Genomic DNA, 23,526 nt, shown 5'->3' on the forward strand with positions numbered 1-23,526 from the left:
TATGCTAGTCTAATTTCACTTTGAAGTTTGGGGAGTTTTTCTGCCTGCCAACTGGACTCGTTGCTTTGCAGCACTACTTGAAACTCAGCCCCAACAATACAAAGAGGGTTCCTAAAATAATCCACGAGCTCTTGCAAGTCAATGACAGAACGAGATGAGATCTCTCTGTCCTCTTCCAACTACTCGATCAGCTCTCTGCTGAGAGGGACCCCCAAAGCTCTATTTATTACACTTCATGTAACACCTGGGACCCCAAAAACTCTATTTGTTTACTACGCTTTCTATAATAGCTGGCTGTACAGAGATAGGCTTGGTGCATGCATCTGTGCTGAGAATTCAGAGGTAAGAGGGGAGGACCAGATTATGAGGGTTCATTCATTTGAACACTATCTTTATGCATCGCCAGTCAACAGACTAGGTCACGGGAAAGAGTGCTTCATAACATGAGAAAGTAAATACACTCTGCAATGAAGATGAATGAAATAAAAACTAATGGTTTAAAGCACATTATCCACAGTTGCAGAGAAAAAAAATATAGAAAGACCAAATCTTAGAGAAAAGACACTATTCATACCGGATCAGACCCTACTGTTCTGATGGTGGGTCAACAGGACAATCCTTTCAGCTGGGCACCCCCATAGGAAACAAAAAGTTATGCCCTTTTAGCTGAATTGTAACAGAAGCTTGGTTTTGCTTTACATGCATTTTAAACTATGAAGATGTTCTGAAGCAAGGGGTTATGAATAACTAGTTCTGGTTGACTTCCTTAATTCACGTTACTCAAACAGCTAATCTAGTGGCTGTGTTTCAGAGAAGTTTGTGTGAACACGGCTTTATCAAGGGTACATTTCCATAGTGTCACTAACATTTGACTATGCTGCAGGATAAAGAAATAAAATATAAGCAAATAAAAGTCTCGAGAGCAAACTCCAAGTTAAAATCAGTAGGTATTATGCTAATAACGATGTTCTAAACAACTCATGCAGCCACAAAAGGGATACAGAAAAAGTGAATTTTTGAAAGATGCAACATCTGGTATAATTTTTGGAATCCACACCCCTCCTCCCCCCAACCACTAGTACAATGTGTAGAACAAATACAACAAAAATATAAAGTTGGGGCAAATATTTGTTGAAGAAGAAAGTAACACCACACAAAGAGATGAGTTCAGCTATTCAAAACTTTTACTATTAAATGTTACCTTCAGATGACTTGGATTTCTTCAAATCAGAACTTTAGGAGTTCTTGTAATTTTACCAAAGTATCTTTAACAATACTCTCTTACATCATTACATAACTAAATGAAAATAAGCTGCATAATGTCAAATTTCAGTTAACTGCTGTATCAAGAGTTTGCAAGGCTACCTTTTAAAAGCAATCAGGAATTCCTTTTAAGGTTTTCACTTGAAGCTTTGCTGCCTTTTTGTTTCTCAAAAGATTTAAGAAAAGTGAGTGAGGGTCAAAGTGGGGAGGTAAAGCTAAATAGTGATGCAGTAATTCATTTTCTCTCAGCTAGGAAAGTTGCCTGGTGAATCTTTCAGCAATACGGGAACATTGGCACAAGTCTTTCTTATCCCCTGAGAGAGTCATCTGGATTATATCCTCTCTAGCAGTGGGATTAAACCACTTGTAAAGAAAGAGATCCCTTTTTATTAGTTTTCTTTATTTATTTAAAGAAAACAACTTTAAAACTAGCCCCATAAAAAAGTGGAACTTTTGTGTGGGTTTCTCAGGGCTCAGAATGAACTTTACAAGTTCTTCAGAAGAAAAAAAAATGGTTTGCTTTATATTTTCAATATGTTGAAAGAGTCCTACTTTTCCACAGGCCCGATCATGACACTCCTCTGGTGTGAAATTACTACAGGGTGACTCCACTAATAATTTTTCAAGTACAAGGACAAGAACAGGGGGCCCTATATCTGAGGTCTCCCAAAAAGTTCTTTAAAGGAATGCACTGAAAAAGGGTCTTAGCCCTAATCAGTATTACTCCAGCACAAGAACAACACTAAAACCAAATAAATCACCACACTGGAGATTTCTTCAAAAGTGATCTATCATCAATATCAAGAGAATTTTTTTTTCCACCTCTACAACTTCAAGTGAAAAGCAATGATTTTGGGTACAGTTTAAGCTCACCTTTGAGTAGGCTTTAGGATGTCTATAACCGTGGAAGACAGAAGTTTATTGCTCCTACTCTGGTCTTAATGTCGTTTTTCACAGTGCCCGTAGGAGATCCTTTGACAGCAAGCAGGTTGGAAAGCAACTCTGATCAGAGTCACTTTGAGACTGCCACATACTGCACGTGGGGTGAGACAACGTCCTGTTCAAATTTTTGGTGTTTTCTGCCACCAGAGGTTTTATGTTTTGATAAATAAAAAGCACAGGATTAAGACATAAACAGCATGGTGCTTGGAAAAAAAAACAACCCAACGTTGCTCCTTCAGTAGCACAGTGGAACTGAGGGCACATATACTGCTTAGCCATGCGAAGAAACTATACAAGAAGTTTTGGATACACAAGATGCTCTAGTTACAGTGATGGTTAGGAACCTAGCAGTGGTACAGAAACCCAGGTGTGCAGAGTACTTTAACTCAGAGCATTACAGCAAACTTCTCAGAGAAGTTCAAACACCCATTCTTTACAGACTGACTTTTCACATCTCTGCCTCCTCCGGTAGATGTCCCTGCACACCCTCTTGGCCAGCAGGCCACCAACAGCCACAACTGCTCTGAAAGCAGCGCAGCAGCTCACACCGATGCCATGCACCCAGCAGCCTCTCCTGATCTAACACACACTGCTTACAACGCAGCCAGCAAGGCGCTCGGAAGTCAGCTCAGCCCTTTGCTCTCCATACAGACCAAGTGATTGAGACGTTTCTGAGCTACATTTGGTACCATTTTCTGAGTACATGCAAACCATCCTCCCCACTGCTCCAGACTGTATTCTGACATTCGATTAATTCCTGACACAGCCATCTGCTTCATTAATCTCTCCTCCTGTCATTATTTTACAGCCATCACATATCTGCATGTCAGACAATTCAACACTTTCTTATGAGTTACTTGTGGACTCTTCTCCAAAATTATTTCTTCTCATTTGAGCACGTTCTGTTTGCTCGCATTGAACGGGTCAGTGAAGGGTTTCACGTCAGTGTCAATGAGTTAACAGATGTGCAAATGGAGGGCTAGTTGTTTTCATTTGCTTCTCACTGTGTTTGTCAAAGGATACCGAGTCAGTTTGGAAATGCTGTAATCATATTTCACGTGCAAAATGTTAGAACAAGTTAGCCCCCTGTTGCTTTGTATCATTTTATTTTACCTTAATATTTTAGGATGAGATTTATGGTAATTTATGACAAGATTATTTGTAAGAATGAAAGTTATAAAGATAAGGAATTAATCCAGACATTCTATATTGAAAATTAGGTTGCTGGACCCAGTTTTAGATATATTTTAATTCCATGTAAAACCCACTAACTCCTTTACTTTCTCCTCAGATGTTAGCTGCCAAGCAGTCGCTATTATCAAAATAATTGTATTTTAAGTCCTAAAGAAGTACGCTCTTGGGCAAAAATGGAAAGGAAGACAACATGTCTCTGTTCCACCAAACTTTGCTTTGGATGACAAGTTGTCATGTTACTTGCAAACACAAACTTTTATCACTGTAATTTTTTTCACTGAAGTTAAAATACACTACAACAGAATTCTGTATTGCTCATGGATGTTAAGATTGCCTGCTTGACAAAGTAACTGGGGAAAGGACACACAAAATATGCTTACTTACTGCATTTGCCACAGTGCACAAAGCTGAATTTAAGTGGCAAGTCAGTATTCTTAAACTACAGAATTAATGCCTGCCTTATGATTTTCATTAGAGTAGAACAAGTCTTTGAGGCAAAAGGCTTCCTCCATCTGTGAAAAAGAAATTCTTCTTTAGAGAGACAGCCTCTGTTTGTGCTCACGCGCTGGGCTTCAGCTTTGATACAGCTCCCTATCTTTTTACCCTAATTAGAATAGCAATGCTATTCTAATTAATCTTTGATATAAGTTTAGAAGCATGCATAAAATGGATAACACTACTTATTTGGTGAGCAATGTTTCTGCATCTCTCAGTACCTCTCCAAATATCGTTATAATATTCTGGTTACTCATGAATTAAAGTATCTTGAAGTAAGGGGAAGGGAGGCTAGATCCAAGATGTTATACACACCTGTCTCAAATTATCATACACCATTTCTTAAGCAATGAACACAGACTGACCTGCTAATCAAACTAGCATTAAAAACACCAATACAATGTAGGTTAAAAAAAATAAAAGTCAGGAAATACCAAAGCTAAGTTCAACCATGCTACCTTAACACATCTTTAATATACTCCTCATCTGGAACAACAATGAATGTTGATTTTATTTTATTTTATTTTTTACTATTTGTTTGGCAACATCTTTCATTCTTTTACCTCTCTCAGTGGTGAACGCTTTTGACAACAGACACTTGGCTGAGAAGCTAGAAATCAAACTCTGAGTACTGCTTTAAGAGGTGACAGACGGCATCTTAATCTTTCAACAAAAAAATATTCTATCTTTACAGCACAGTAGAGGATCTGCCTCTCAGAGCACATCTCATCCTTTGTGCCGGTTAGTATTTTGTACTGTTTCAGGACCCAGCATTCCCACCTAAAGCCAAGTTGTCTACAGATGAAACCAAATTACAGCCTGTAAAGTAAAATCAGCAGGGAAGTTGGTCCTTTGTCTTTCAGGATAATAGAAGCAACTCTGTAAGTCATCAGAAAAGACCTTACTTTTCCTCTGCAATGGAAAGGCTACACGCTACTTGGCAGTTAGGTTGCAAACACCCATTTGAGCCCACGCACTTAGAAAAGTGAATAAGTTGTTAGAGGAATCCCAGATCAGTTTTGTTAGGTGGCCAGATTAAGTCCTGTTTTCCACCAGACAAGTCAAAGTGAGCTCAGAAACAAAAACAAAACAAAACAAAAAAGTCAGCCTGGCTTACATGCCAAAAAAGCATTCTGCTAGTCAAATTATCGCCTTTGTTGTGATTCCATCTCCATGGTTGTTCTAAGAGTTTATCCTGCTGCACAGAAGTGAGTGGGCAGACGTTGTAGCAGTTACCACTCATAAACAGGCTAGAAGTTGCTTCTCACCTGTCTTTGCAATCTCAGTTCTCTAATGTCTGAAAACATCTTTTAGAAGTCATAAAAGCACCATCATTTTTGTCATTGCAGCAGTCAGATCTGAGTACAGATGGACAGCAAAACCTCCATGACGTACCAGGATTGCTATTAAAACACTTGAGTTTTAGAATATCTCAAAGATCTACTAAACTTGAGGTGGGACAGGAACAGTAACACATTTGTCTTTGCTTCCCCCTTCAGGCAAGCTGTGAAGAAATCTTACTAAGCATTTTTCCTGGCTACCTCATATTTGCCGGAGACAGCAAGCTGTCTCCTATGCACAAGTGTCCACAGTCATCCTGAGATCAGGTGGCTCTGTAATCAACTCAAAGTTTATTACTACAGGCCAACGATGTTATCCTTGTTAGCAAAACACTGCTGAGGCACCAATCACAGCAAAAGAGGTCTCAACAAAGCCCTTAAAACAGTAGTGAAGTATTTGTTTAGCATTTGTGTCCTGTCAATCTTCACATTTTTGTACAGCAAGATATATTACAGCTGGTTCCTCTTCTCTGAATATGCAGGGTGTCCAACATTCTCTTCATAGCATGTTTTCCTAATGAGATATCCAATTAGTCTTGCACCTCATTACAAGTTGCGTACAGGGGTTTACTCATGAGAGCAATAGGTTTCCAGAGACTGACAATAAGTAAAATGTTTTATTTCAGGAAGTGCCAGACCATCCCTGGAGGTAAGCATGCCATGCAGAACAGTAACATAACCTTTATTTATTATTTGCTCTAATATGGGGGTAAAGACACCTTAATTCTTTCTAGAGATGATCAGGACTTAATACACTCTTCAGAAATAAAATACAGGTCAATTCATGACTACGAGGCCACAATGGGTACCTTCTTAACAACTTTGCTTGAACTCTGCTGTTACATCTGATAACTTCAGCTCACTTTTCTCCTGATATATAACACATACTGCTTTTTCTGGTCGTCATGCTGTGTTGGCTCTCCGAGTCCTGTATATATTGTATACTGCTAGTTATGAAGTCATGCTAAGATTGTGAAATACATCAAAGCAAGGACATTCAAAGTTTCTTCAGGCATTCTCATCTCATTTCCTCCTTTTCTGCCTTAGCTACAGTTTGTGCTGCACTAAGTTCAGGCATGAGCCTTAGATTCTGGTAATCCATCAAAAGAATAAGATGCAGACTTTATGCTTTTTCAGAAGTACTGTTAGTGGGTGAACCTCAAAGGCATTGCTGAAAACACCTAGTATATTCACTAAACCTCACGTCTTTGTGACAGTCTTTTAGGAATCAGATGGTATCTTGCCTTTCCTTCTCCCGAGGAATAGAATATGAAGTATTTTTTTGTTTCGGAAATTAAAATGCAGGGTTAGTGGGTTTTTTTTTGGTTTTGTTTTGTTTTTTCTTTTTACAAGGCAGATGTAACTCCAAGTGGCTACATCTACCTTGCCCAACACTACTCGGGGTATACATTTCTCATGAAACTCACATGTATGTAGATAATGCCAAGACAGTTAAGAGTAAGCTTCAGAATTTTTCTCACATAGGTTTTTCAGTTACTATTTCAATCTTTCTGACTTACAGCTCATATGCTGCTAAAGAAGATCTTTAGATCATGCCACTGACCAGCTCACACAAAAGCCATGGTTAAAACTGTTCTGCTAAGATTTGTATTATTTTTCCCAAATCTGTCTTGTTACCAGCATAAAGAAAAACATTATTCCCAATAACAATCATCATTTTTCTTCAGTAGTTAACATTTAATTTGATGTCAAGTTCCTAACTAATCCCCTTCTCTTAGCATCAGAGGAGAATGAGAGGTCTCTGAGATCTAGGTGTTTAGAGTTTTTCTACATACTCCTATCAATTTGCTGAAATAGCATTGTTCACGGTCTCTATTTCTACAGTAACTCCAAATACCTCATGGGCTGCTATCCTTTCCTTCTAGAGGCAGCTTGGGTAATGCAAAATCTGTGGCATTTCTTTTTTTTCCCCCCCTTTCTAATGGAGTGGGTCAATTCCCATGCATACATAAACTTATCAAAAGAAATATTTTTGTTGAGTGCATCAACAACAGAACCTCATCAAAAACAATGCCAAGAACGCAGGCTTGTGGCGAGGACACAGTATGCAGATTAACAGGACTGATCAGTACTGGAGTTCTGAATACTCCAGTTTTGATCTCACTCATTACAAGCAAGATTTTCTCCAGCTCACATTCTGTAATGGACATGAAGAATTTGCTAGCGACAACAACCACAAATTTAGTGGAACTACAGGAATGACTACTGCCATATAGCAGTGCAGCTCTCCTCAGGCTTTTAGATGGATCCAGCAGTAACTCAATATTCCACTGTACCTCATAACGCTGCCACACAAGGCAATGATACTGGGAGTCTTTATCCATTTGCTTTTTCAAGGTTTTCAGATGAAAGAGACATTACAATACTAAGCTGTATCTGTAGTTATGCTGTGGGCTGGCAAGCAGATTCATATTTCAGTGGAAAAAAAAATACTTTAAAAAAAACAACTTTAAAACCAGAATACAAAAAACGCTACTGCAAAATCCACAGCAACACAGGAAGATTCTTTGCAGAATTGGGACAAATGTTTAACTCCAGTTTTTCTGCATACTAAAGTGATGTTAACTTTGTACATTATTATTCCTCTCTAAATACTAACCTGTTTATAACCAAGTAAGCACAAATGAGCAATTGCATGAACCAAGTATTAGCAGAGAGCTCACAGGCACCTGCCTCCCATTTCCGAGCTCCTCTTTTCCTGCACACCCACCCTAGTAACAGTGGCAACCATTTCCTGCAAGTACCCTGTCACGCAAAGCAGTTAGCACTCAACAGGTGCAAGAAGACATCTGTTCTCTACCATTTTCAAAAGGCCATAAGTGACCCTAAATCCCAATTTATAAGCAATGACCGAAAACAATAACTGCTACGGTTCAATGTGTTTCAACGTGCACAAAACTTTACTTTGTAAGGGAAAGGACAAACGCAGCCAAAGCAATGATCTCACAGCATTTTCATCACGGAGATAGAGAAGGCATTTGTTCTCTACTGATAAAGGTATGCTTGGGACCTAGTCATGCAGTACAGTGTAGCTGTCTCTTTCAGAAAAAGATCAGAATACACTTTTGGTTTTACTAAAGAAGGCTCCAAGAACAGCAAAATTACCACCTTGCCTTTTTATTGGTAAGTGTTTAACTGCTGAGCTAAGCTGTCCCCTCTTCCCCAAGTGCCAGTTGCAGGATTGTTTGATGTGCCTGGCTAAGTCAAAAGCCTCTAGAGCACAATTTGGGGTTGGAGTGGAGAAAAAGGATAAAGAAGAGTTTTCAGAAGTTAGTACTAGATCCATATACAGAGAGGACCCTCAGTCAAGAATCACCTTTGATAAATACTCTTGTAATTTCACGATTCTCTAGTATTTATTAAAAGCCTATGATTTTAACCACACCTGTGGATTCTCTGAGCATTGAAAGGAGCCAATTTCATGATGTTTTTTACTTTTCAAAAGTCCTTGAAGGTGTCAATTTTGCAGATGCATCAAGTCTGTTATTGGAGACATTTTCTACAGCAGATGAAATTACCCTGAAACAAGTTCAAGACCTGGAAGAGGCACTGTTTCAGAGGGACAAGGCTTGTAAGAGGTTTCTAATGCTACAAAAAAAAGGAAATGCCCAATAGAAACAAACGTGTCTTTGTAACTTTGATTCTCATTTCAGATAAATTGAATACACACACCAATTCACAGGCAGCAGATTCCTGTACGCAAACATGAACTCCCCTACCACCTCAAGTCCTAAGGCTACTTGCTTGCAATCTCTCAGTCCACAACTGAAATGAAGAGTGCAAGGAAAAAAAATCCGTAACAAAACAAGTCTGAAAGTGACATAAAAAGTCTGTAATCTCATGGAAAAGCTTGCATAAAAAACAAACGGTACTACAGTGAACTTGAAATTCAGAAACACTTAAGCTTCCATTAATAAGACAGTTAACATTAAGAATTGTTTTGGTTAGAGGCCCTTGCCAAAATGACTCAGTAGCTCTGCTTTTAATTCCTCTTCTGCCATGAAGTGTCTTAGGATGCCTAGTTTTCTGGAAGTTATTTCTACAGAAATAGAGCATCACAAGTGGCTCCTACTTAGAACAAAACCCCACAACAGTTTTTAAACATGCTTTTGTATGGAACAAACTACAGATTAAAGTCCCAAGAATATGGCGAAATATAAATACTTTAAGACGACTGTTTGGGGAAAAGAATGCCTAAATCGCTCACTGCTGCAGGCTTAAGAAATGGCAACCCCACTTACAGGCTGACACCTCAAAACTTGTACCATGAGTAAGGCCAGTCCCAGGCATGTGGAAATCATGAACTCAATCCAAAAAGAGAATGGAAAAAGTAGAGCACTTAAATTTTTTTTAAATTGCTTGTGAGAAGGGTTGAGCTACCCATGAGGTGTGGGGATGGGGCAGAAGGAAGCAGAGCACCCTGTGTATCAAGCACAGGTGGGACCCAGCAAGCTTTTTAGTTCTGAATTCAGAGGGCACCTGGTAAACAAGGAAACACAGGGCAGAGATCCAACAGTCACATCGATACTGATCGTAACAGGTAGGTGAAACAACGGAAGAACTATCCTTAAAAAATGACTACTGCTTAAACCAATCTTCCAAACACTTCCAAAAGAGCCTTATGGTGTTCCATGTGGATGGACAAGGGCTCCAGGAAAAATACAAACAAAAACTGCCCAAGGAGCCTGGGACCAACCAGCAAGTTTGTTCTCAGTTACTTCTTGGATTTCTTTCTCTGCAGTCATGCAAAAAAAAAAAAAAAATATTAAAAGCCAGGAGGTCTCCTGGTTCTTGAGGCTGCATTTCCTACAACATGTACATTAATGTTCATAGGGATCTTAATGGATAAACAATGCTAGGCCAGGAATAAAAATACGTATTAAAGAAGTTTGATTCAATTCTGATCTGTAGAAATCAAATATTTAGTGACTTCTTTATTAGGGAGGTCTGTAGTTTCTCATTCTTCACATTTTTTTCCAAGACCAGTACTGGCTTGTTTATTATTGCTGTTCATTTGTTGTTTGAAAGAACAGATGAAGATGAAATTAAATATTTTTCTGATGTGTTTCCAGAAATTAATTCCCACATTTCATTAAATTAATAACACTGGACAATTAGCTTACACCTCTCCCCTCAGCATCAGGAGCTAATTGAGCAATGAATGCATGTTAGAACTTACACTAAAAATATCCCTGAAAGGCACAGAAACAGAAAAAAGCAGAGTTTTTGTATGATTTAAATTAAAAATGAAGTGGAAAAAATCAAAACAAAAACGATTCCCACAATTACAACATCACTGGAGGCACAAAGTAAATGAAGAAATTATTATCTGGGTTCTAAGGGCATTGGGTGGGGATCAGGTGCTGCACACTGTAGCAATACAAAGTTCATTATAATGAGTATTTAACTATTAACCTGTATTCAGAGTCCATGTTTGTGTTCAGATTAATCAATCATTTATTTATTACTACTACGAGCACATCTCCTTTAATGACCAATTTTAATGAGTGATGCTGAGTTCAGATGAAAATTTGAGCTGTATTATTTAAGACACATCAGTATGGGATTCTCTGTATCTTAGGAAAATAATAGTAAAACAGAAGCATAAAACCAAGCAGTAGGGTAAAAAGCTCCTAAATAAGTTCAAACACCTTGCTGTGTGATATTACTTAAATGGGGCTTCTCCTGATCGTGAGTTGTACAAGAAAAAACTTGTCACTATTGAAAATGGCACTGGACACTTGCAAATTGGCTCATGCACCTACGCATCGCTTTTCTGAAGTGGCCTTCATTTAGAAAGTCTCAAAGCATTCCCCAAGATTATCTGTATTTTCTTAACACTTCCTCAGGTCTAGGCTATATAACCATCCCTTCTGACACAAAAAGCAAACCTTTTGGTGGTGGAACAGGGCCACTTTAAATCAGTAAGTAGCAGCAAGCCCATATAACTAATTAGAATAGGAAAAGATGACAGACTATTAACACAAATCACAGATTTTGCAATCTCTCGAGGAATGAGAGCAGGACTTCTGTCTCTCATGCAGTCTAGCCCTGTTCTTTCAAGGAAAGAGCTGTGCAGGATCTAAAATGTTATAGGGTGGAAATTGACTGAGCAGCTAGTAGCTCCACTGCAAATAGATTATGCTCCCTTAACTGAAAAACATTAGACTGGCTCTGAATTCAGCTCCTTCCAATCCCACTGATTTTTTTTAGTGCCATCAGGCTGTCAGGATCACAGTGGAAACTTTTTATTTTTCATTTTTCACAGAAACCACTTCTGCCATTGCAGCATCTCCTGAAATAAAAAGCAACTAGTTCTACACACTGTTATGCCCCAGAAGGTTTGCATGTTCAAGATCTAGCCCTACCTAGCTTTGAGATCAGATCTCTATATTATCATTAAGCTCCATTCTTTAGAAACATACCTACCATGCTAGCCAAGTCAGTCAGTCTTAACAAAATCCATGCCAGCATATTTGAAAGATGACATGTATGATTCACTTATTTAATACAATTACTATGATGCTTTTATTGGAAAACTCTTGCATTCCTCAGATTCTCAGGGCTATTCATTATAAAGAGACCTAGGAACACAGAACGTTGTTTCTTTTGTGCTTAGGTTGGTAATGTGAGACAACCACCTCAGTGAGATCTTTAGGACATTTATTGAGAGTCGAGGCAGGGCCAAACAAGTTGTCTGGTAAAAAGCAACAGTCACTATGTTTATCATGTATTGCATGGAAGAAGGAAAAAAAAAAAAAAAAAGGTCCCCCCCAGTAGAACAGCTCTCTGAAAACTACCAGCTGAACCAAGGAGAAAGCTACACAGTGCATTAACCGTGGGACTATTAATTTATGTTGTCCAAACATACAGATGTGCTTAAAGCAATCTATGCACCCAACATCCCTCAAGAACGTGGCTGTACGTGATATAACTGTGTCCGTGCCAGGGTTGCTGCAGAAACAGCAATATCTCCAGCCCTGTACTGGTTGGAGTGGGGAGAACAACACTCAAGTATTTAATAGCAGTTCAAAAATTTGTTGAGTGTGATTAGTACATTCCAGGTAATAGATTAAAATGACTTCATGCTCCAGGCATCTCGGAGTGTTTAAGGGATTACAATAGGTAAGTATTACTTTAAGGAAGCCCCACATGGTATCACTTATTATGAACTCAGACCTCAAATTAAACACATGGAAAAGAGAAATGCTTTGGTAATTTACTCTACGCCTATCTCTAAAGCTCCCTGTTTCATCTTCTGCGCTGCCTGCACAGCTCTGTGTCAAGTTGTCTTCTAATGTGCTCCTAAGTCCTGCCTGTCTCTTGTTATGGCACAGGCGTGTGCCAGGCAGCAAGCCAGCTGGAGGCACACATCCCCATGCTAACTGAGACCAGCTGATGCTCTGCCTCCTGCAGTTAGGATGATCCACTGATGCAACGGAGCCACGCTTCACTTTCAGACTCTAATCGCCACCACACCTGCCTTATGCCAGTATCCAGCACTGGGCTTCCAGTTAGTGCAATTTTACCCTGAGTAAGGGCTGTTTCAATGGTTAGACTAGTTCACTTCGACTTAAAATTACCCATACCAACTTTTTTTTGAGTTGGTGAAATTCTTTCTTCCTCATGAGAATGAGGGAAAAAAAAAAAAACAAACACTTGTGGGGCTGGCATATTTGCATAAACTCAAAGCGAACAGAATATAGGAATGAAAAAACACAGCACTTCAACCAGTTCCCATTGTATATGGCATTTTAAGATCAACATGAACAAAGAAGAGGAACCTCTGGAAAAGCTCTAACCTCCACATGCACCAGTGCGATTTTCTTCTTGGTTTTGACCTCTTCTCCAGCACCTCCATCTCCCCTGATGGCCAAGATGGACTGTGACCAAAGAGGACTACAGTGGCAAACACTAACTACTTTCATTTAAACGATTTGGACACAGCATCTCCAACCTTCTCTTCCCTACACACCAGCAGATACAAAACACTACAGAGGTGCGTATACCTGTGACCACAAAGCCCAACCCAAGACAAACCTCTATAGACTGAAGGTATCTGGTAGGAAAGAGTGGCTGAATTTCTTAAGCATGCGCAGAAACAGCGGTAGTTTTCTGGAAATGCTTCATTAATATGCTCCCAAACCTTAATAAGAACTAGCTTTGCTAATCAGATTTAGACTGTCCTGAAAACAGCAGCAAGCTCTATAAATTTCAACACATCCATCAGAGCAGCAAAAGGACATAGACATTGACATAAGCAGGTACAAATGCCTCTTCCACAGGTAAGTGGTAGCAAGAAATACTGAGACTGTTACAGAGCTGCCCAAACCCTTCTGCATACCTGTAAATAAGGAACAGCGTTTCATCCGCTTAGCCTACCAAGCACTACCCTTTTTCCGCTATCCTAATCTACCTCCTCTTTTCCCCATCGCCCATTTGGAAATCACCTTGCTGTAACTTAATTAATTAACACCCCTCGCTTCCCTTTGGCAGCCAGTCACTCACCTCCATTACGCAGCACAGGAAACCACACGCTGCTGCTCATCAGAGGTCAGCTTCTCTCTTAGCTTTGCAGTGTTGGAAAACTAAAATAACTGTAAAACCAAGAACTAGTATGCTGCTTTGAAGAAAACTCACACAGAGCAGACCTATACTTACCCCCACACATTCTCAAATGAGGGAGCAAAACCTTCCTATGGCATGCAAGCAGCTCACAGGTGTTCCCCCTGTTTGGATGCCATCACCTGTATAGCACGGGTGCTACAAATCAAAGCCTAAATCACCACTCACCACCAGGTTTTTCCCAGTTCAGAAAGATAAAAGCATCATATCAACAACGCTTTACAGCTGTTACGTCTCCATGCACCTCAAAACTTTTTCTTTCTACTGTTTCATTTGCAGGAGTACTAAAAATGCTGTTTCGTTCAAAAGTGAAGAGAGGGGCTTTTTCTCTCAGAGATCTAGAACTGTTCAACCTTTACTTGAATTGTCTTGATGCGTGACCTAAAGAAAAAATAAAATAAGGCTATAGTTTTCCATGTGAGAACTAAGTTCCCTTCTCTGTCAAATCCTTTCTTCTACCATCTCTCCACTATTTGACCTTAAGGATTATCTCAAAAGAACAAAGCTAACTGCCCCTCTCCTTCCTGCATTCAAATTCCTCTCCAGCTTATTTGGCCTGCGCCCCATTGCTTGCAGGTTTCTATGCTTTCTGATGTGGAAAATTATGGTGAAGTAAGAAATTCAGATTCTCTTAAAGTGCATGTTTCGTTGGCATTGATGCTTTTAAACAACAAGGTGAAGATGACATATTAACATTTGTTGGAGTGGGAAATGCTGCAAAAGCAGCACTAAAGGGGATGCTGAGTGCCATAGAGCAGCATTTCCCCTTTTCTCTGCAGTTCTAGTCACATTACAGAGAGTGGATGTTTCTCCTTGCTTAAATGTCATAAGTAAGCATACACTGTGCTGGGCTTGATTTTTTTTTTCTGGAAATTCTCTCCTGGAGTGAGTGAGAAAGGAAATTTTTAAGATGATTGCAAACAGTCAGTGTTTTACAGCTCCAAAAGAAATGAATAGTCTATCAAGAGTCAGTAGAGTTATTTCCATCAGAGATCAGGAATGACATTAATAGCATTTTGAAAAGTACGAGTAGAATCCCGTCTTCATTACCTCAGTAATCCTGGAAGGAGGAGAAGCCAAGAAACTTGTATGTTTAAAATTTCAGTTACATAATTTCCTTCATGTTTCACAAGAGACAATTCTGCTTGCCCTTTTCCATGTATTGTGAGAGCCAAAATGTTCCCATGCATTTCATTCCAAGTTCATTCTGTATTTTATACCTTCATTAGTATATAACCTTTGTGGTTTTTTGTGGTTGTACAGTACAGTCCATTATAGCCAACTGTGTATTCTCACATTTAAGACCATCCCATGAAAAAAAGGTTACGGATCAGTTTTAAAATTGTACGCTGAGCTGTGGACACAGACACATGATACACAGTTCAAATAAGAGGCATCCTATGCTTTGTTAGCAAAACTTATCTTTGCTAAAGGTTCTCCTTTAAACAGCAACAAAATATTTCTGAATTTAGCTCTTCACATCTACCTTTTTTCTGTCTATATGCTAATCTCATTAACATATAAGTTATATGGTTGAGCATATACTCTACTTTTTCGTTTTTAAATTAAGTTTTTGATACATGGTCTAGTAGGAAAGAGGATGGAAGTACCTGTGTGTAAGGCTGAGAAACAATGGGGTTTGGGCTGGCTTCAGCTTTTTCATTCAGAGCACTTTGCTTCAGGAGCTGAAGACCTGCAAGGCCCCTTTTCTTCTCCACAGACTGAGCTCCTCTTGTAGTGTTACTCCTTATATATATATAAAAAAACGCAGGTCTATTCCTGAAAGGTAGCCACCTTCAGAAGGAACAAGGGTGCAGCTAGAATACAGCAATTCATGATAGGAAAAAAATGTTGGAGCAGACCCTTCTCTATTAATGGTTCATACATGTGAAAGTTCAGCAAAATGGTAGATTTCATGCAAACATCTTTCAACTGTACTTCATAATCAGCTATACAGACCTTGACTGGAATTCTGAATTATTCTGTCCTTCAAATTCTTTGATATATTGACTGTTGCACCTTTGCCTTACCTTGTTTTCTTTACTGTTTCTACTATCACTGTGTCTTGCTTGAGCTCTGGATCTGCTTGCTTCCCTGGTGCATCCTTCTGTCCCACACATTCAGCGTCCTTTAACAAGTAATCAGTTGCTCATCATCTTGTCATTTAAAATTCTGAAGTCTCCTATTTTCTTTCAGCAGAATTGAAGTGTGAGATGTGACTCGTCATCCCTGTGCGGCGACTTTTCAGAACTTGCCTCACTCTTGAAGAATTCCTTTTATTTTCAGAGCAGAAACAGGAACTCATTCCATTATGAGAAAATTCTCTAATATCAATTTAAATGTGAGCCTTTTACCACCATGAATATAAATATTTACATTCTTTTATAAACCACTGTTTCATGATGGTGTATGCCCATCCATTAGGTGCTTCCAGGTCTCTCCAAACTACGCTTCAACCTAATTTACTTGACTTTTTTTTTTTTTTTTTTAAGCACTGCACCAGAACAGGATGTCCTACAAGAACTGGCAGTGAAACCTTAGATCATTAAAAGTCCAGTACTATATTTTGCAACATTTTTGATGAATCACAGGATAAATATTTGGCCTGAGCATGATTTCTGCAAGCTTGAATTGACTTTTCTCACCCTATTTTCTTGTCCCTTGATGCTTTGATCTAGTGTAAAAGGAAGAATGGACCATAAAAACACTTAAGACAGATATTCTGGCTTCACAGAACATGTTTTTTCCATTTTGTCAATTTTTAATAAGGTTTCTGATTTCTTGAACAACTGTAAAAAGAGAAACTGTGATTTAAAAAAAAAAAGAAAAGAAAAAAGAAAAGAAAAGAAAAGAAAAGAAAAGAGTAAAGAATTGAAGTAAATTGAAAAAAAAAAAAGAGAGAGAGAGAGATCCAAAAGAGTTATAAAAGAGATTTGAGGATATTCCAGTTAAAGTCCACCAAAACAAGTATCATAAGACGTATAAGATGGACACAGGCTCTCCAAAGAGCAGTTATAATTGAACACTGAAAATGATTTTTTTCTATACTACCATAGCATTACACTTGGCTAACGAGATCTACTATGAATCCTGAAAGTTTTTTTCTGCAGGTGAGGGAAAATGTAGAATATATTAAATAGAATACAGCCAGGAATTAATTTTGAATTTAGGAAAATGGAAAGACAGGTGAAACTAAGAGGAAAAGCACCGTGTTGCTTACAAGTCATAGAACTGTTAGTTTTCTACTAATACCGCTGTTGTCCTTATTTTTCTATGTAGAGTGCCAAAATTTTATTTTTTTAATTGATGACTAAACTATCCAAAGACTATATTGCTGTATCACAACTAACTTATCCACTGTGCACTAAGTTTTCTAACTGTGAAGGTAACAGCCTCAGTAAGGACTAGCAAGGCAGCAAACAAAATATAGCTTAAGTTTTCCTCAGTTATTTCTTTTCCTACTGAGACACACTAAAAGGCACGTTGCCAAACCAACATCTTAGAAACTTCTCCCACATTTGTATGCTCTTCCATAATGACATTTAATGTGGCCAAATGATCATCAGCGTCTCAGAAAAAGTGCATAACCAACGCTTTCATGCACAGTTTGTTTTAAGTTTCACAGTTTACCTTTGTCAAGAACCTTCAGTTTCTTTCCGAAGTAGTTTGGCCTTCAAGTTATGTCTGAGGATCCTGCTTTTAATACACACCTTTCCAAAAGGATTTTCAGTGAGAAGAATCAGACACACACACTGACCCGCAGTTCTAAAAAAGAAGCAACTTTTCCCTTGATATCTATGCATAACCGGAACATCGTGTATCTTACAAGTTGTACAATCCCCAAATGAAAAACATCAGGATGAGCGTTCAGATCTAGCAACTACTGGCTCCCTGTTCTGGCAGGTAGGAATCTCGGGATTTCACAGCTGCAGCTGTCTGTCAAGCAACCCAGAAAGGCCACTGCCTTTCCCCCATCGCATATCCGAAATGAAACTTCTGCGATGCAAACCTTTGGGCCTCAAGGTGAAACATCTGAAGTTGTTCCAACACAGTGAATGACCATTTTTAGCACGGATTCAATGTCATCAATTGCATTAGTCTTAACGAGATACAAGGTAGGCAACAGAGAAGTCTGTAGAAGACAAAGGCAACTTAAATTTGCTAAGAAAACCAGTACCCATTGACACACAGAAACCTCAGGACACAAACAGCACCACTTGATTTTGTGTAACCTCAACTGCAACTCTCGAATAAAGCAGTGGCATGGAAGAATGCCTTTCCTTGGCACCACCAACCAAAATTAAATCCCTGACTGGAAGGGACAGAACAAGAACTTAATGAAAGAGGAGAAAAATGTTCTTTCTTGAAAAAGCTGTGAAATTGCTATATCTTACCTGCTATGCTCCATTACAGAACATCGTCACTCCTTGTTCTTTTGTACACAAAACGCATGACCTGGGAGAAATGAGTACTGGGGGCAAAAAGGCACCTAACAATTGCGTCTTTCTACAAGTGAGAAAATGCTCGTCTCCCCTTTCTTGAAGAGGGCCATTTAGAGAAGTGTTGCTTTTTATCCTTTCAATAAATATTTTTCTCTCTCTCAATTCAGACTATTAAAAATAATAAGAGAAATATAATACAACTTTAAATGAGAGTTTATATATCACATGCTTTATGACAGCTGCTTTTATTTCACTTTAGATTAACAAAGCCTTTATGTTGAGCCTTTGGAGCTGACCTTACAAAGCAGCAATACCATTAACCCTGAAGCACATGTTTCCCATTTAATGTTTCTGAGGTAACATTCTTTGTGAAAGTGAGAGAAAGGAGAATGCAAACTTGCAGAAAAAATAAAAGTCTGAGTGTCCTTCTTTTGAACAGAATTAAAGTCAGTCTGGACACTGGAAAATATGAAGTGAGAGGCTATGGCCTTACAAAGAGCTTCTCAATGGGATCCCAAGAGTTACAATGCTCAGCTTTCCTTTAGTATGCCATACCTCATTGTCATTTCCTCTCAAGAGGCTGAACATATTTTGCCATCTCAATTTGAAGTGAAAGGTCCCGCTTACATCAATGTTATTTCAGTTTTAACCAGCGTAACTCAAATGATTTATAAGCACACCCAACCAAAAGAGCACTGTTGTAGTTTGAATGAACGAAGCCAACAGAGTTGTCCTGGGGTACAGCAGAGAGAAATCTGATCTGCTGCATTTGCATGAGTCATGAGTTACTGTTATTCATGTAAATCTAACTAGTCCTAATGGCATTTTACCATTGTCATGTTCTAGTGGCTCAATGCGTGAGCAATATATTCGCTTTTTTCTAGGTTAAGCTTAACAGTGCCTACACACAAGTCCTCCATCCTGTTTTTGTTCTCATTAATACCTCCACATATTAAAGCCTGCTCAGTATTCTTAAGCTGCTTTCACAATTATGGTTTTGTGCTTGAAACTCTTTCTACACTCTTTTCAGTCAGTGAATCTGAAAAGCTGCAAACTACAGAGTCTACAAGGTTCAAGATAAACTCAAAAGAGACAGACAGATCCGGGAAAGAGGTGGAAAGAGACAGTTTGGTCGCCATTATATGCTTATATCTGGGACCTTGCCAAAGAAAAGCAAAAATGAATGCACAAGAAAAGGATAAAAACTGCACGATTTGGATGAGAAACCAACAAATTCGGTGCTAAAATTCCCATCGATGCCAGTGGAAGCTGGATCAGAGTTCCTGTAAACATGCAGACTTTCACTCTTAGATCAAGCCTCCTCTTTGAAACACTGCTGCAAAGCCTTCCAAAAGTGACGATGCAGGACTTGCTGGAGCTGCAGCCGTTATCCAAAGCCCAGAGACTGTGCTGTTATCTGTGACCAGTATAAAATTGGTATAAAATTGACAATTTTTTTTAAGGACTTGGAAAGCTTGTTACATCCATGTTTAAGCACTTATATTTATAATCCTAACTCAAAACTGCAACACTTGCCCTTTCCTACTGACTCAAATGAGAATTCTTGGATGCTGAACGCTTCTGGAAATTAGAGCTGTCATCTAGGGGGCAAGGCAACAAAGGAGCAGCCTGCTTGAAGTATCCCTCTGTGATACTCTTGTCCTAAGCCTCAGAAGATCCAGCTGCTTTTTGTCCCAAGACCAATGTTCGTTTTCAGAGAGACCCATCAGCAGCTGCACAATCCCCTTTCCCAATCTTGCATATAGTCTGGATTTACATTCCTGATGCATCAGATGCATATAGACACAAGGGTTTTATAAGGTTTCCAAAAACACCCCAAATGTGTTAATTTTAACTTGCACAGGAACCTTGGCAAAGCTGTATGATCTTACTATTTGTTTCACTAAGTCTATTTCATCACTATGATATGTTCTTTAGACTCAGATTAGACTCCTCCAAACAATAAACCAACCAACCATTCTCCTGCATCACCCAGTCCAACCTCAACTTTTAGTTCACAGCTTCTGCCCTACTTTGTGGTGCCTTTTCTGCACTAGTGCAACGCTTTGTCCTTTTCTCCTGGGCCTGTACAAGTGTCAGTAGTCTTCCCTTTCAGATTGGGCATGTTCCCCCCCACCAACTTTTTTTTTTCTCCCCATACTGGTTAAACCCAGTATTTGTCAAGAGGGCACAACAAAAGCAGGCTGAAACAACATTTTAGCTAACAGACAGCTGGTATGCCCCATTCCCATCCCACGTAAGACATTACCCTCTGCCTTTACAGTCTCTCAGAGTTTCCTGTGATATATTTAACTTCCTACTCTAAAATGCTGGTTTGCTGTGCTTCACTGGAGGCACCGCTGCAGCTAAGTGACTCCCATGTCTAAATTTGTGTTTCAGTAAGGTTACGGAGAGAGATCTGAGAGGTGAAACACTACGGAAGTCACTCTGTGCAAGAACAGACTGAAGTACCCAACGTCTTATCCAAACTATTGTCTAAATTACCACATCATCCTTGTACTGAGATCCAAAAATGCTAATTTCACCACTTTGTAGTCCCGATTACAATTTTTCAGCCAACTTGTTGTCCTTTATAAATACAAACTGTGGGCAAGGCCCCTCTCCCCTTTTTCCTGTTTTCAGTAATAGCTGGCCTTGTTATCATTAAAGGTATAAAACAGGCCAATATTCAGATTTCTGTTGTTTGCTGGTCATTTTGACTTCATTATCTTTGATGTCTAGAAAACCATCTTTCTTCATGCTGTTTGCATTCAAAAGAAAAAAAAAACTGCAATTCTTTTGGTGTGCTATGAATAAGCATGGGCATGCTGGGACAGGAAATAAAATACATGCCACTACAATTAAAAAGGACTAATTTGTTAGCAATTCTGTAATATTCCCCAAATGCAGAAATTCTAAACAGTGTGAAGTCATCTGCATAACTCCTCTCTTCAGCTGCCACGGTCCATAAGCTAAGTCTTCCATAACAGTGATTATCATGTGTAATAAGATAGCATGCCAAATGTTGTGGACTGAGTAAAAAAACATACAGTACTGCTCCATGATATAGAGTTCATATTTCATGCAGCTACTGAACCTCCCATCTACTAAACAGACACCCCCCCATTCCCCTCCTTTCTTTTTTTTAATAAAAACTTCTTCTCTATTATTTTCCATGCTTTCTCAGCATGCAGGGGTGGATGTCTGCCCTTCTTGGTACATCCACTTACAAAGCCTGTCAACCCCACATGCTGCCAGCTGAACTCTGGTGCTTATGGCAAGTTAAGAGCTGCAGTGTTAAGAAGCTATTTCTTACCATTTTGGAAGAAAAAAAGTGCCTATTTTATCTATTCCTACCATAAAATACTAAAATATTGCTGTGCTTAGAGCCCTTACTGAATGACTGAAGCATGCATTTAGCATGCATTTCACAGGACATGACTACAGGCTTTCAGTGACCCCTCAGGAAGGGAGGGATACCTTTCTAAGGGAACTGATAATTTAGCCACTGAATCCATATTGTATATATGCTAAAGAGAGTACTTCCTTGAATCAGGATGGATTTATCCTTTTGCTAGAGTAAGAACTGTCAAAACCAGTTTAAAGTCCCACACTTGTCACAAAATAACACCCAAAAGAAGATAAGAGGAAGGAACTGGAGATGCGGATCATGTTAAAACATGTTAAAGGCAGCACACCTCCCGCCCAAGTGCAGTGTATATACAAGCATCCAGTTATTCAAATTTGAAACAGAAAAACAAAAATGTGTTTCTCCGTACAGCAAGATTATAAATTAAGACAAATTGGGTCTTGTGAGGTTACGTAAATGCTGAGAGCTGTAAGTTCTCATTCCCACATTAGTTTTTAGTGTTGTTTTTAAGTAAAGCTGTTCTCTCATTTGAGACAAATATGATTTCTAAAAAAGAGCTGTGGGTGTAGACTAGGAGTTAGTGCTCGTTTGCTCTTCAGAGCCCATAAATGATATTGTGCTGACTGAAAAAGGTTTTATAAAATATTAACTGATGATAATGGGCAAGCAGAATTTGAACTATGAGCAATCTGATGTGAAAACATCAGCTCACTGCATTAGTTTTTAATTGGAAAAAATAAACTGCACTTGAAACTCCAATTTCTTGTTGTTGGTTCACTTAACTGCCAGACAGAAACCTTTGTTGCCGTACTGGGAGTCAGCATTTAGTCTCTGCTACATGGCTGTTGTTTATGTACTGCTGGGTCCTGCACGCCTCTGTTCTGATAAAAGGCATATTAAACATTGCATGACAACAAATTTTAGCTAGACTTCCACTGGCCATGTTTCATTTGCGCTGGGCTAGAAATGGAAAAGTCTCATCTCTCCCACAGAACTTAGCCACAGCACGACACAACGTTTTAAACTCGTCACAGTGCATCGTATAATAAAATACACCGGGGACTTAGAACTTGGATAAAAACCAAGAGAAAATGTTTTTATTCTAAATTACATTATCAGTCCATGAGCCTGACAGAGTGTGAGTAAGGCCACAATCATCAGCCTGCTCTTCAGCCCCCAGTTACCCTCATTTTTAGAGGGGGGCCAGGCTTGCATCAGAACTGGAAGTGCTGGCAAGAAACAGCTTTTTCCAGGATGCCAGATATGGGATACAGGAGGAAAAACAAGCAATCTTTGGGGCACAGAGGCTGCTGTCAACTAAGGAACTGAATGGATGGAAGCTGTACCCAGCTGCTCCTGGCTGGAAAGACACGGAGAAGAAAACAGCTGAAGTATAGAGGCAGAGTAGAGGAGAGAGGACAAGGTCTCAAAGCCTTGCAGACCTTAAGGAGCAGAGTGTGTTCCCTGAATTTGCAGAGGCTATTTCCAAACCTCAAAGTCAGCAACAACAAACAATGTAAACTGACTTCTGAAAACTTTATTCTAGTTCCTATTTGTTTCTTCACATGTCATTAACACCCTTTATGATTGCCAGTCATTAAATTTTGGTGTCTTAACGAGGTAAGACACAACAAGGAACCAGGTTCACATTTTCCATGTGCCAGTGTTGACTCTTTACATCTGTAGATGCTCTGCAGAAGGCTTCAGTGCTTACTGAGTCTGAGTTTCAGGTTGGTAATGTTTCCATACGGTTTTATTTTTCTTCTCTATATCTACAAAGCCACCTTCAGGAGAGCAAGCACTGATGCATTTCTGTATTTTATATCAAACAGGC

At 39.1% G+C, this 23,526-nt stretch overlaps 1 long non-coding RNA gene across 7 annotated transcripts in view; it reads right to left on the minus strand.

Annotated features, from left to right (window-relative positions):
• Nucleotides 1-16,157, minus strand: part of LOC118260016 (uncharacterized) — a 135,186-nt gene extending 119,029 nt beyond the window's left edge. For 5 of the 7 annotated variants that reach the window (XR_004782163.2, XR_004782158.2, XR_007708269.1 and 2 more), the window contains exon 1: nt 15,911-16,086. This is a non-coding gene — a long non-coding RNA (uncharacterized LOC118260016). Of the gene's footprint in view, nt 1-15,490; nt 15,881-15,910 lie in introns of those variants that run through there. The other 2 variants (XR_004782179.2, XR_007708267.1) reach the window with 2 other exon arrangements.
• Nucleotides 16,158-23,526: the final 7,369 nt, after the last annotated feature.

This window comes from Cygnus atratus, chromosome 4 (genome assembly GCF_013377495.2).
Source record: "Cygnus atratus isolate AKBS03 ecotype Queensland, Australia chromosome 4, CAtr_DNAZoo_HiC_assembly, whole genome shotgun sequence".
NCBI lineage: Eukaryota > Metazoa > Chordata > Aves > Anseriformes > Anatidae > Cygnus > Cygnus atratus.